Below are 16,249 nucleotides of genomic sequence, written 5' to 3'. Positions count from 1 at the left end.
TCCAAACAGACTAAGATCCCAAACAGCCAGTACATGTAGACGAAACAAGACCCAGTGCCATTGTCAATGGCTTCTCAGTCAGCCCCCATGTCATGATTATATATAATTAATATTCTTTAATAGGTTGGTAAAAATAAAAAAATATCATATTGCAGATGCAATTACAAAACCTACACTTAGTTTTGTTACTTTAAATATATTCTAAATAATGTTAAAGTTATTTTCTTTTTTCTGAAAACTTACTTCTTCAGTTTTTGATTTTTGTCTCTTTTTTCCTGTCTAACATTTTGAAAAGTAACATTTAGTTAGAGTATAGTAAATGAAGTACAATAACATTATTATTAAAGTTATTTAGTATTACATAAAATACATATCAATTTTATTTTATGCATATAAGAAAAAGCAGACACAAAGATTACTTTTTATTTGCATTAACAGATTATTAATATTCCTGAGGAAATTTATTTGTTGGGGGTCTGTACTGCTATAATAACTTGATATTGTATTTTTTAAGATACACAATAAAATTGCTAAAATTTTAATTTCATAATAATTCATTTCTTCTTTTGATTTTCTTTTTTATAAACTCTCCCATATTCCCCTCCTTGCTCTTCCTCAAGTTCACAGACATGTTTTATATTAATTTTTGCTGATATTCATATGCATATCCATATGCACATGTACATGTATGTATATATTCCTAACCAACTTAATCTATGCATTATTATGTCCATGTATGATTTCAGGGCTGACAATTTTCTATGGATAATCAAATAGACTAGTCTTTCCTTGCAAAGAATCGTTCTCCCACCCTGGATTTTCCTCAGTAGCTGTAGTTCTTTGTGTACATTTCAGTCCTGTTGGTCTCTTGGCTATTTCCTTTCCACTGTGACATGTCTATGGCAGTTGTCCTTGTTTAGCTCATGTTTAGGCAGTCATGTTGATGAAACTTTACGGAGGTACCTTCTGACCTTCCTAGAAAACACAATCTCATAGCAAGTGCCTTGATTCTCTTGCTTTTATAATATCTGCTTCCTCCTTAAAAATAACCCCAGAGCCTTCCTTATCTGTCACAGTTTTATCCTTAATGTATCCATTGGAAATAGGCGCCATGTCTTCGCATTTTAAGTTATTGTATTTTTCTGTAAGGGTCTCTGCTGTCGCAAAGAGATTTTCTTTAATGAAGGCTGAAGATTACACTTATCTGTATATATAAGGACAGATATTTAGTATTCAATATGGTGTGTGTTGCTTTAGTAAAGTAGGGATTGTAGGTGTTTCTTTAATATCCATGGATTTATTAGCCCTGTGGATTTGGCAAAGTTTCCAGTATCAGGTATAATTTTCTTCTTGGTGAGTTGGTCTTTTTTATTGAAAATTTATTTTTATACTGTATATTCTGATTATGTTTTCCCTTCCCCAAATTTCTCCCATATCCTCCCTACATCTGAATTTCCTCTTCCCCAAGTCTTTCCAGCTCCCCATGTTCTCTGCTGCCCAATTCTACATTTTTTATTGTCTTTGCTCAGTAGAAAACTATCAGGCATCTAAAAGTATAAAAATAAAGCTAAAAGAAAAACAAACCAGTATAGGTCAGAAAATAACAAACAAAAGGAAAGAGTCTAAGACATAGCATAAGAAACCCATAGTAAGACACAGAGCCATACATACTTGCACACACATTAACCCCATAAAAACACCAAGTGGAAATCATAATTATAAGCAAAAGACCTGTGAGAAAAATAAAATGCCCAAACAAAGTATTATGAGAGAAAACCTTCCAAAATAGCATTGAGCTCCTTTTGTGTTGATCATCTCCTGCAGGGCATGAGGCTGTTCTTGAGCATGCCTTGTGTATTCAGTGAGACTCCTTTGTGGAAAACTAGCTTTTTCTTTTTGAGTAGATCACCAAATAGGAGATAACTTCTGGGTTAGGCAGAGATTTGTTCACTTCCCATCTCACCAACGGAACACCATCTAGGCCTGTGTAGGCCCCACTCATGCTGCCACAGTCTGCAAGCTTGCAGGCAGGTCAATCCTCCTCTTTCTAGAAAATGTCATTTCCTTGTTGTTCTCCTTCCCCATCGGCTCTTACATTTTTTTCTAATTTCTCTTCCACAGAGTTCCCTGAGCCACAATGGGAAGGGATTTAATGGGGAAGTAACCTTTAGTATTTAATATTCCAAGGTCTCTCACTCTCTGTACATTGTTGAGTTTTGAGTGTCTGTATTTGTTCCCATCTGCTGCAGGGAGAAACCTCTCTGATGATGGCTGAGCAACACACTGGTCTAAATCAGAACATCATTAGTAGTCATTCCATTGCTACATTCCTTTAGCATTATAAAAGTATTTGGTATTCCACCAGGTCCACAGTCTATCTAGTCTTAGGTTCTTGGCTACCGAGCTGTGTCAGAGATGGGTTTCATTTCATGGAGTGGGCCTTAAATTCTGTCAGTTAGTAGTCAGTTATTCCCACAACCTTGGCACCACTATTGCACTAACGCACCTTGTTAGACAGATCACTTTTGAAGATTGAAGGGCTGTAGCTAGGTTGGTCTTTACTGTTCTCCTCTGGAAGTGTGCAGTGCACCATCTAGTGCAATCAGTAATCCGTAGAGGTAACTGAGATAACATACAATTAAAGATTGGTTTAATAACACCAAGGTATGCATTCCACTACTGCACCTTAAGGTTATAGTGCCATGCTGGCAGTTGTTGTGGGTCATAGGCACTGTAGCTCACTAGGAGTGCTACTTGTTTCTGTCCTGCTGACACTATGTCTGAAGTGTTGTGTCTCAAGTGCATGGTGTCTTCAGCAACAGAGACCAGAAACGGAGACTAGCTTCTCACAAACAGGAGCAAATGGGTGAAAAAGGAACAGCTTGCAATATGTGGTTTGGGGAGTATCTTGAATGTCCCTGACTAACAGATCATTCTTCTAGATGATGTTGAAATTAAGAGTACTTTACTCATTCAAAAATTGATGTTTGTGTCTTACCATTTTGCTTAAACTTTTAGTTTATTCTTTCAGGTCTTTTTTTTTTCTACTGAAAATGGTAGGTAAATTTTTCCTTTTAAGATTAAAGTATGCTTTCCAGGATTGCCATGAAACAGAAAACATACTTAAAGGTGCTTTTACTCCATTACAAATGAAAGTTAGTCCCTATCCCCTCAAATATTATGAACTAGATACTATTTTTTATAGTTCTAGTTAGCTTCAGCTGTCAACTTGTTATAGAACAAAGTTGTCTGAAAGAGTTTCAATTATGAGATAGCCTGGATCAGATTGGCCTGTGGGTATTTCTGTGAGACATTTCCTCAAATGACTGTTTATGTGAGGGGGCCAAACCCACTATGGATGGTACTCTCCCTAGTGAGGAAGCCCTGGGTTATCAAAGTTAGCAAAGTAAATGCTAGAGTGCAATCTAATAAGTGGTGATGTTCTCAGTTTTTTTTCTACTTCAGTTCCTACTTTGTTTTCCCTCAGTGATGATATATGAACTGTAAATACAAGTGTCAATATTTAACAAATCCCATGTGACCTTACTTAACACCTGAAGATACTACACATGTTTAATCCCTTTACAATAACATGTATGCTGTATCCATCAGGGCAGAAATTATGGGGATACAACTAATTATTTAAATTTAGGCACACATGATGATACAACTACACAATATAAAATTATATAAACATGTTAGAATTTAGAGGAACTAAAATATACAAAGATTAGGAGAAGTTACAGAAGGTTTAAGAAGATCCGAAGCTGAGATGGACATTTGAAAACGGATAGGGTTGACTGAGTAGGGTTAGTGAAGAGTAAAAGCATAGGAAGGAAACAATGGCCAGTCATGCTTGAAGGAGACAAAGAGAGTAAATTCAGTGAAAGGAAGGCCTGGGTTAAAAGTGATGAGAAACACATTCAAAAAGTTATGACAGAGATGATTGTAATGCAAGTTCTGGGTTCAAGGCTTTGGTTTTATCTTCTGTATTTGGATATTTTCAATAAAGAATATGATCTGTGATGCTTGAGATTTATGAACCTTGAAAGTTATGATAAGGAAGAGAATAAAATCGGATGAATTTAAGGTCATTGCTAATATAACATTATACGATTGATTAAAGCATGGCTGATTTTGCAGGAAATCAAAAAAGTCTGTAAAAGAAAAAGAAAGAAAGAAAATCTTGGTAAAAAGTATATAAAAATTGAAATCTGGTGCAAAAAGTGAAATTGTTACCAAATGATGAGCTTGAGTGATTCTGGAAGTAGAAACCACGTGATCTCAAGTGCGGAAAGCAGGCTTAAGCAGGGCACTGTGTACGCTCATCATCCGAAACCTGGAAGTGAACACCTGTAAGAAGAAGACAGAAGACACATCCTGATCAAAGCTAGCTGCAGAGAGGCAACTAAACAAAACCAGCATGAGAAAAAACTGTACAAGTTAGATCATTATATAGCAGATTGTGGAGAATTTATTGGTATTATGTGAGAAGAAAGAATCAGAAAGATACAGAGGAGGGATATTTTGACAATTCTTATGAGCAATTTAAGGAAAGAAATGATGTGTAAAACGTGGATATAACCTTTGCTGGTGAAAATATTTCTGTTAGAATGTATATTATTGACTGTCACTGTAGCTTTAGTCCTTTTATTGTCTTCATCTCATAGACAAATTATCTCCACCCTCTAGGAGCCCTACAGTGTGTACACTGATCTCTGGACTGACTTGTTTTGCAGTTTTATGAGGTTTTAAGTTTTTCTAAACCTTCAGGCTCTGTGTCTCTCTGTCTCAGTCTCTGTCTCTCTGTATCGGTCCCTTCCATTGTCTTTCTTGCCCTCTCTCCTCCTCCCTCCCACTTTTTCTCTCTTATCTTCCCTTCCTTATTTCCCTAAAAAACAGAATCTCAAAAGTCAAGAAGGTGAGACATTCCACGTCTTGGTGAAAAACCCAGTGTCTTAGTCAGTGTTGTATTGCTGTGAATAGACTCTCTAACCATGGCGACTCTTATAAAGAAAGCATTTAATTGGGTATTGCTTAAAGTTTCAGAAGTTTAGTCTATTGTCATCATGGTAAAGAGCAAACCAGAAGGTAGGCAGACATGATGTTGGAAAGGCACCTGGGAGTTTACCTTCCAATCTGAAGGCAGCAGGGAAAGTGGGAGACACTGGATCTGGCTTGAGAATTTTAAACACCAAAACCCATCCCAGTGACATACTTCATTGAACAAGGCCATGCATGCCTTCTCCAACAAGGTCATGCCTTCTTCAAAAAGGCCACACTCAATAATCGTTGTCAAGTAGTGCCACACCCTCATGACCAACCATTCAAATCTATGAATCTAATGAATTTATGGGTGTCATTTTTATTCAAACCCCCCAAAACTGCTAACTTCTATTGTTTCTAGAAGGTTTTTGACACTTGCTTTATGTAGGAGTTTCTCTACTTCATGAACACCGATAAACAGATTTTTGAGTTAGAAGCCCATTCTCCAAAACTGTTACTTCTTAAGGTGAGCCATGGTCCAGACTAGAATAGTATCAACCACCTTCCCTACCCACTGGCTTATTATGTACTGAAGTCAACAGAAGTAATTTTTATCTATCTCAGGTACAATGTCAGAGTTACATTGTTGATAAGGAGGTAGAGTGAACACACTTACCATGGAGACCTCAATTAGTTTGATGTTAAACACAAAAAAGCCAATTGATCTCTAGGCAAAGCGTAGACATATAATGGAGTGTGTAGATAAATACATGGAGGTTGGAGAGACTTGGACGGTTGAGATGAATTTGCCTCAATATTAGGGCAGTAAGAAAAAAGCATAAAAGTCGGCTGATACCTGTTGGCAAAAAAGGAAAGGTGACTGGGCAGAAACTTGAGAATCTTGATAAAATGTCAGAAAATTATATTGAACAAAATAATGTTTCATTTTAAAACAGATATTGTGAAAAAATCTCTCCCAAATTGATATCCCATTAAGAAATTTAACAAATTTCATACAGCTATGTCTAAAGCATTGTTGGTAATATTGCCCAGCACAAGTGAAGGGCAATATTTTAATCTCTAAATTAAAAATTAATCAGTAAAAATATAATTGTTCAACTTATTCTGAATATATACAATGATGAAAACATATGGGTTTTTGCTTTGTAATAATTCTTTAAAAATTATTAACGCCAGAGGCTGGAAAGCCACTTCATACAGGCATGAAGATTTGAGTTCATGTCCTGAACACATATAAAAAGGCAGGTGTCACTATGTCATTGGCAGAAATGCAACCACATGTGAGAGAAGAGAAATGATGCTTTATGGCATTTTCTGGCCATCAACATAGCTCCAGGCTCACTGAGAGACCCTTTATTAAAAGACTAAATGGAGAGTGATAGATCAGGACACTAGATGTTCCCTACTGGCCTTCATGGCCAAAGAAACATGCACAGTTGAAACATATGTTCACATACAGCATTAAAACACCACACACACGCAAATACACACAAATACATACATACATACATACACACACAAAATGTATGTGCAAGTGTGCAAAAATGCTAAATTCTGACTCAAGCACTGTTTACTATTGGAGTCATCTACTTATTTCCCAACTTAAAAGGGAAAACGAATCATTTACTTGGCTTTTACAGTTCCCTTTGGGTCCCTGCAGTTTGCCTCCTAAAGAGCTTCGCATAATTTAGCATGTCTTTTCCAAATGTTCCAGGAGTAGAGTAGGGATTGTATCTGTGTCTATCTTCCAGTGTCTTTATCTGTTCTAGGCAGCATGTTTCTTATCTGACTGTCTGGTAATTATGGAAGAAGCTGAATATTAATGATTCAATACTTACATAAACAAGTGGCCTTGGAGACATCTAATGAACCAACTTTGTAGAACTTGATTTTGATTAATTAAATGTAAATAATGTCAAATGTTGTATATGCAAGCATTTTTCCAAAACCTTATGAAAATTTTTATATACACATAGCACTATGAACAAGGAGTTTTTAATAGATGTTTTCTTACCCAGCTATTAGGATAATATGCTTTGACATCAGATACAGTCGACAAGTGTATGGTATCAGCACACATGTGCACACTAAGTGTTTATGTATGCAAGGTACAATTCTCAATTGTTAGTTTTTATTTTTTTAGATTCTTCTCTTTTGAACTTGACAGCCCGTACATTTTTATCTGAAGGTTTGAATCTACATCATGCTTTGAAGGAGCACATGGTCTCCATGTGGCATTTGGTTCCCCCTTGTGCATTCCTATTACCCTGTATCTGTATGAAATGCATTCTGACATAGGCTTTTCACTTAAACAAATACACCTGATCCTTTCCTTTGGTCCCGTCTGATAACACATGCCTTTATTTAAGTGTGCATGTGTGTGTGTGTGTGTGCGCGCACGCGCATGTGCTTGTGTGTGTGCGCACATGTGCTTGTGTGTGTTTGACATTTTAAGAAGTAGTATAATGTTATCTGGGAAAAATGTGTAGTAAACCTACATTTTAAAAACTCATTCTGCTCTCATTTTGAAACAGTGGGATGGGAAACTTAATTCACTTTTAGAATAAAAAAAATATGTGATTGAAACATGTATATACATATCAATATACTAAAAAACAAAACAAAACCCCTTGCTTTCCAAAATAGTATTTACAACTTATATTTAAAAAGCAGTTAGCATCAGAAGTCAAGTATGATCACTACGCTGATATAGATAGCTTCAAATCTTCCACAATATTTTATAAAATGTGGAGGTTTTTCAAGAGCCGATTAAAGAGGAGACTTGTCAGGAGGGCATAACAGAAGGTAGTTAACAGGTGAACTATTTCTCACAGAATGTCAAACCAGAGCGTTCACTCCTTATTATTGTGGTCTCTACTCAGAGATCATGATTGTTATACTTAAGGCCCTATATCTTTCCTATCTAAGGAGAACTTTGCTTGTCCGTAAATAATTTGTTAAAGTTGTCCAATAGAAACGTTTTGTATGCTGTAATTGGTCATGTTGTGTTTTGGAGTAATTGATGAAAAAAAAGCAAGACATAAAACCAGAGAAAATATAAAGTAATCAGAAATAATGACTAAGTGTCAACAGTGTGTCTGAAGATGAGGCTTAAGGCTCACCTCATATGTTTATTAATCTGTCTTTCATGTTCTTTCAAGTACACAAAAAATTTAATGGGTTAAATTCATATTGATTTGACCCCCAGTCGTGACAACAATTATGTTATATATATTTTCTCTTTGATAATGATCAATTATCTTTATGAAAACTCAGTTTATTCTTCTACAAACAGTAATGTTCAAGATACGTGTGGTGTGTCTTGAGCATGATATCTTGTACAAAATAAAATAATAATCAGAACAACAACTTCAAAGAAAATAATTTCAGTGAAAGACTTGAACGTGACTGAGGCTTGTGGGGTAGTGAATAGTTTCGATGGGAGAGATCAGGGTAATTTGTCAGTTGGAATAACAGTTTTTACTAATATTAATGAAGCACCAATGTGCAATAGATAATTCTTAGTAAATTCAGCATGAAAACACTTCTGATGGAAAATACATAGACTCCAGTTTTGTGTGTAAGTATTGTTATTTTGACATGTATCATGGAGATCAGGCAGGCCTCGAATTTACTATCAGGAAAAAAGAGAAGAAACTTCTTAGTACTCTGTCTTCACCTCCTAGCTGCTCAGATTACATGTGTGCACCATCAAGTCTTGATACTCTGAGAAGTTGAAAATCACTCTCTTTGTCCACTGACTTGGATGATGGGATGAAAGCAGTTCTGTTTTATTTGATTTTCTTCTGGGCCTGTATTATCCTGAAACAGAAAGTGTGGTTAGAAAATTGGAGTCTATGCTCAGATGACAGGAAAACAAACTTGATGCCTTACTTAGAAAAGAGATATAAAATTTTCTATGTGAAATGATTCAACAGTTAAGTTAAGATAGAAGAGGAAACAAGGCTCTTTAAGAGCATCGTAGTTCAAGTGAGAGGCATGAAACTAGGATGTGCCCCATAAAAACAGTTAAACATCCTTGGGTTTTCCATGTATTTGGAAGGTACTGCTTAAATGATTTACAGAAGATTCTGCTTTTGTAAGAAGGATAAAGTCAAGGATGATTTCTACATTTCTGTAGAACACTTGAGTGTCAGGTCCATCACTCAGAACTTAAACCTGTTGATGTGGAAAACTGTAAAACATGGGTTGGTATACATTATACTGAACAAGCTATCAAACATACAAGCTCAGCATATGAGTCTGAAGTTCATTAAAGAGAGGACAAGAGCTAAGTACACACACATAAAAGGACAAATTAAAATGGGACCACGGTGGTCTAAGAAACATTAGTTCATCCAAAGTAAAAGTGTAGTAGACAGGGAATTAAATTAGGATTGAAGACAGAAACCGTATTCTTCGGGAAAACAGTGATTAGAGATTGCACCCATTTCCCCACAGCTTTATTAGCTTGCAATTGACATGCTATAATTTCTCTATATCTAACATATTCAATTCCATAAGTGTTGAGAAAGTTAATCTTCAGAATAGTCACCTCTACAGTAAGGATTGTGGGCATGTACCCTACCCATTATGACCCTTTGTAAACTCTCTTTGCAGATCTGCCTCTATTTGCTGGGACCCCAGGTAAGCTCTGAGCACATCTCTGTTACAACAGTTAGTGGCATATTTTATATGATATTTGCAATACATATATATCATTTTGCTAGACTTATTTTACTTAAAAGAGGTAAATGGCTTCTGTATTGCTGTATCTAGAGTTCATCCTTTTATGTTGTTAACTAGCATTTCCTTGTATGATAATGTCGAAATTTCTTTGCTTATTGATGGGTATTTTGATTATTTTGAGTCTTTGATATTTACAAAAAATCAATGAATTTTTACATGTAATTCATTTTATACAACTATTTTTTTCTTCTTGGAGCACACATAAACAGTAGAACACATGGATTATATGGTCAGTATTTTTAAAATATTAATTCTAATAGACCAGTGTTTAATGCTATGTTCATATATTTTGTTGTTTAAGAAGCATGTTAAAGTTTTAGTTTCTAGACATCAATACTGACAGTTGAACTCCACACATCTATTTAGTCATCCTAATAGGTGTGAAGTATTTCAGATTCCTGCAAATATTGAATTTTTCTTTAAGTAATATTTTTATTTAGACACTATTTATTCAGTACCTATGGATATTTACTTATTTTTTTATTATTTGTTTTCTTTGTTATGTTTTTTTGAAACAGGATCTTGCGTAGCTCAAGTTAGACAATGTGGCTGAAGGCGACCTTTCTGACTTGCCTCCTGAGTCCTAAGATTGCAAGCATTTTTTTTCCCATGCCTGGTTTATTCTATATAGTTGAACCCTGGGCCTTTTGTGTGCTTGGAAAATATTTTACCAATTGAGATAGTTCTTCATCCCTTTTAGGGCCAGTTATTTCCTATTACTAAGGCAAAAATTTCCTCAGGACTCTAATGAGAACTGTTTTAATTTGAAGTTTTCTCATGAGACCAGATTTTTTTTCTAAGTGTAGCATCTTAGCTCTATTCTCTTAAATCCTTCTGTGCGGTTGTTTCTATGGTCCTGTGGGGTCTTCTCACAAGGGGGGTCTTATCATAGTTATTATGAAATTTTTTTTTACTTTCCTGAGTGTCTATTTTTATATAACTTTGTCTTATCTGGATCCTGTCATGGAAAAATCTAGCTCACTTAATTTCCTCATCTGTTAGCTCTCTGTTCCAAAACAAGGTGTAAGCTAGGATCTGCCTAATGTTTTCACTGTGTTTCATTGCCCGTGTAGCAGACTCTGGAATCTCTACTAAGGCATAAAATTGTAGTAACAGGCATTTCTTCTGATATGAATTGCTAGTCACTCAGTTGCACTGATATTTCATTTCAAATTTCAATTTGAAATATATATATATGTATATATGTATGTATATATATATATTATTTTTAATGACTTGCTTTACTACAGTAATGTTCTAATTTCTGAAAGACTTTAAACCCATTGCAATGTCAAGCAAGCACTTATACCTTTATGAAACACTGTAGATTTAATGATAAATCACTACCATTAAAATTAAAAATAAATAGAGTCCCTTCAGAGAAGAAAACTCTGATTTCTTTCTCATTTATTTTCATGAGCTCAGGTAGCCCTTGGTTCCTCAGATAATGCACCTCAAGTTATTATGCTACTATTACAAGCAGATAAAATATTACTCTTGTCCTTTTAGTTTATAAAATTACATATTATAAAATACAGTAATCCATACCATAGATGATCATGTGGCCAGTTCATTGCAATCATTGTACAAGAGGATCAGAACAACATCTAGAAGGTGATTTAAAAGACTTTCAGTTTCCAAATAGCACAGGTAAAATTACAAGTATGAAACTTTCAACTAATGAGGATGTGACAATAAACCTGTCTTCATCAAAGGACTGAACACGTTAAGAAAGACTTTGGAATTCACTTCAATAGATTGGTGTTCTTACAAGCTATGGGGGAAAGCTTGTCTCCAGAAAGGGCAATGAACACTTGCCATATTTTCTGGATCTCTATAACTTGTGTTGACAGGGTTCCTTAATTACTTTTGTTCTGCTACAATAGAGGACCTAGGTTGGATATTTTACAGATGTAGAAACTCATTTGACTTACAGTTTTATGAGATGAAAAAGTCAATATCAAGACAATTTTCACCTGGTGAAGATTCATATAACAGAGGAAATAAAAGGCCATATTTTCTTGTGTATTGACTCACTCCTATAACGATAATACACATTCATGAGGGTAGTGTCCTGATGTCCTGAGCTTCTTCATTAGGCCTTGACCTTCAGTGCTCTTGTAATTGTGGTTCTTTCTAGCCCTGGGTCCTGGGGAATGTGTTTTCACTTCAATCAAGATTCATCTGCCTCTTCCCAATCCATCAGGTCTAGAGGCAGAAGCTTTGTTCCATTTTCATTTTTGTCCATAAAATAAAATGAAGGTCATTATCTAAGAATGAGAAAGGAAAGACCACTTAACAAGATAAGTAAGACTATAAAAGCATTCTTTTTGAGAATAATGAAGGAAACCTCTTGCTAAATTGAATCACAGTTTTAGATATTTTCAGCAAATTTATATAGCTTCAAAGTGTAGATTTGAGGTTAGGATTAAAATGTAAATGTATACAAGTTCAAATGCTTTGAATCCTTAGGATAAGCTGAAACCCAGGACGAGGCATGGCATGTCCAATTCTGCTAGAAATATGAAGGAAGAGAGTTATAACATCTCCAATCCATTGAGAGGAGACTGTTTTCAGTTCCCAAAGCAAAAATAGAAAAGTAAATATTTTAAAAATAATGGGTATACGTCATTACTCCAGAACATAGCACCAACAATTTGGTTTGCTCAGGTAAAGAAAACATCAATAGGTATTTGTGTGGGGCTTTAAAATTATTTCCTCCAAATTTCATGGAGAAAATCAGATACACATTGGTTTCTATGCTGTCAAGTCTCTGTATGATAGGTACAATTCCACAAGCAACACCCACCTTAAATCAAACCATTGTACAGATTAATCAATGTTTCTGTCTCTTTGTACTTTTTTCAGCGTTGTTGTTTGTATATCTGTTTTGTGGTTTTCTCAGATAAGAGCGAATTAGTACAGTACCAGGGCAAACTTCTGGTTTCTGTCTCCCAGTCTTTGCCGCAGTTCCAGTGTGTATAGACAATGTTTTGCTCTAATCCCTTTATTTTATGCCACTGAATCAAAGAAAAGCACATTAAATCTGGAATATTAGCTGGAACTTGAAATCCCACATTTTTTCTCAATCACTGTCTCTATAAATAATAAATGCACAATAAATTTACTCTTGATCAATAACTTTATATTTTACCAAGATTTTAAGTTTCCCTTTTATTTTGCATATTTTTTTATTAATTTATTTATTTGTTTATAAAAATTTCCACTTCCTCCCCTCCTCCCCACACCCTACCATTTCCCCCACTCCCCTCCTCCTCCCCCACAACTCCCTTTCCTCCTTCCTCTCCAGTCCTAAGAGCAGTCAGGGTTTCCTGCCCTGTGGGAAGTTCAAGTTCCTCCCTTCTCCCTCCAGGTCTAGGAAGGTGAGCATCCAAACAGACTAGAATCCCAGAAAGCTAGTACATGCAGACAAAACAAGTCCCAGTGCCAATGACAATGGCTTCTCAGTCAGCCCCCATGTCAGTCACATTTAGAGACTCCGGTTTGATCACATGCTCATTCAATCCCAGTCCAGCTGGCCTTGGTGAGCTCTCATTCGATTAGTCCCCTTGTATCCGAGGGTGAACGCACCCCACACGGTTCTGATTTCCTTTTTCATGATCTCTCTCCTTCTGCTCCTCATTTGGACCTTGGGGGCTCAGTCCAGTGCTCCGATGTGGGTCTCCGTCTTTATCTCCATCTATCGTCAGATGAAGGTTCCCTCTAGTCCTGCCTTTCTTGCTCACGTTCTCCCTCCTTCTGCTTCTCATTTGGACCTAGGGAGTTAAGTCCAGTGTTCCAATGTGTGTCTCTGTCTCTATCTCCATCCATCGCCCGATGAAGGATCTATGGTGATATACAAAATATTCATCAGTATGGTTATGGACCAGGGCCAGTTCAGGTACGCTCTTCTCCGCTGCCCAGGGAAAATCTGGGTACCTCTCCTTGGGCCTGGGAACCCCTCAAGACTCTTGCAAACCCTAAAATGGCTCCCTTAGTTGAGTTATATACTTCCCTAGTCCCATAGGGAACCCATCCTTCCTCCCCCCTCCCATTCCCCCAAGCCATCCACAATCCTCCCCCTCTCCCTTCTTTCTAACCATCTCCCCTTACTTCCACCCCCACCCCCCCCCCCGCACCCAAGTTTGCCTGGCAATCTTGTCTACTTCCAATATCCAAGAGGATAACTGTAAGATTTTCTTCAGGTTCACCTTCTTATTTAGCTTCTCTAGGATCACGAATTATAGGCTCAAAGACCTTTAACTATGGCTAGAATCCACTAATGAGTGAGTACATACCATATTCCTCTTTTTGGGACTGGGTTACCTCACTCAGTAAAGCGTTTTCTATTTCCATCCATTTGCATGCAAAATTCAAGATGTCATTGTTTTTTACCGCTGAGTAAAACTCTAATGTGTATATGTTCCACACCTTTTTTAACCATTCTTCTATTGAGGGGCACCTAGGTTGTTTCCAGGTTCTGGCTATTACAAATAGTGCTGCTATGAACATAGTTGAACAAATGCTTTTGTAGTATGATAGGGCATCTCTTGGGTATATTCCCAAGAGTGGAATTGCTGGGTCCTGAGGGAGGTTGACTCCCAGTTTCCTTTGAAATCGCCACAGTGATTTCCACAGTGGCTGCACAAGTTTGCATTCCCACCAACAATGGATGAGAGTTTCCCTCTCTCCACATCCTCTCTAGCATAGGCTATCATTGGTGTTTTTGAGTTTGGCTATTCTGACAGGTGTAAGATGGTATCTCAAAGTTGTTTTGATTTGCATTTCCCTGATCGCTAATATTTTGCATATTTTTTGTAATTCTCTACTTATGTTTTTAATGGAATATGATGTGCTATAATGTTTGTATTTAATAATGAATGATTAAAGCCATTTAATTAACATTAGCTTCTTCATATACTTATTTTGGGGTTAATAACAGTTGAAATTTAATCTTAAAGCAATTTTCAAATATGCCACATATAGCAAAGTATTATTTTGCATATAATATACTCAGTTTGATATTAAATAAATCTCATCTTTTTCTTCTACTGTATAATCACATTTTGTTACCTTTTACCCAAATTTTCTCACCATACTTCCCAGCATCCTTCTGCAGTTGTCTTTATGCTTTCTACTTCAATAAGTCCCTGACTTATTGAGATGCTTTAGATTAAGCGTTTTAGTAATGTCTCCCAAATTACCTTACAGCTACAACATTGTAACAGACCAGTAGTTGAAGCAATGCCAGTTAATAAGAACTCTGTTATTATTAAAATAACATGTAAGATAATGAAAGAGAAGAAAAATTATACAATCAGAAACTCCTCTGTTTCACATATTTTTCAAAAGATGTTGAAAGTTTTAGATCAGAATTTCTTTGTAGCTTTGGAGCCTGTCCTGGAACTAGTCCTTGTAGACCAGGCTGGCCTCGAAATCACAGAGATCTGCCTGCCTCTGCGACCGAGCGCAGAGATTAAAGGCGTGCGCCACCACTGCCTGGCAGAATGTAATCCTTATTATTTCAGGGTTTCAGTAAGTAGTCTCAAAGAAATACAAATATAATGTGAAACAAGGGGGAAACACATGACAATGGGAAAGGCCATGCAGTGTAAGGGTGAAGAGCATGCTTGGCCTGCAACATTGTACTAGTGAATGAAGAAGGTAGCAGTGAATTTGGTCTAGACCTTGGAAAGCCCTCCCTCAACTCTGCACTGACTTCAGAGGGAACCTGGTTATCCGACCACATATGCTTCCAAGTATCATTTGTTAAAAAAAAAAAAAAATTGATCATGTTTTTTTTTAAAAAAATAATAACAATGTTTCATAGGCTGAGAAAATTTTTATTTGGTTAGCTTTTCCAGTTTAAGTGTTAGCTTCTTCCGGTCCCGGCAAGCTTTTCTTGAGAGATTCGCTCCCCTACCATCTATGTATTTTCCATTAAACATATTTGCAGGCATCTTGATTTAATCTAGGACAAATGGTCCTCAAAGAAGAAATTCCCCCTTTTTCCTTGAAGTTCACATTTATTTCGGAAATGTTTCTGACAATGTAGCTTATAATTTTTTACCTTCCCCTGCCCTTACTATTTCTTGTATTGTGAAATGATCTAAGCGTTTTAAACGACATTGAAGAAGAACAAAGCAATCCAGCAGCTAGGAAAAGCCAGGATACTCCATAATTTTCTGCTTTGAAGAGACAAACTGATTGATGATATGCTACCGTAATTTTACCAGAAAGGCTGTTTATTGTTTTGGCTTTTGCACTTTAAAACTAGCAATGGTTAAATTAGAAAGTTCATGTTAGAAATTTTCTTGCCAACTCTGAAGTTTCTTATTGGTCACCTAGCTATTAACTCTATGCTTCCATCCAGGGAGTCTCTGCTCAAAAGGGAGACTTCTAAACCCACAACACTGTGAATAAAACATCAAAAAATGTAAATATCTTTATGGTAGTGGGATTCCCTAAGTGGGGTCCAAGATGCTTCTAACAG

This window comes from Myodes glareolus, chromosome 15, assembly GCF_982192425.1.
Source record: "Myodes glareolus chromosome 15, mMyoGla1.1, whole genome shotgun sequence".
Taxonomy (NCBI): domain Eukaryota; kingdom Metazoa; phylum Chordata; class Mammalia; order Rodentia; family Cricetidae; genus Myodes; species Myodes glareolus.
Note: the sequence above shows the minus strand (reverse complement) of the source record.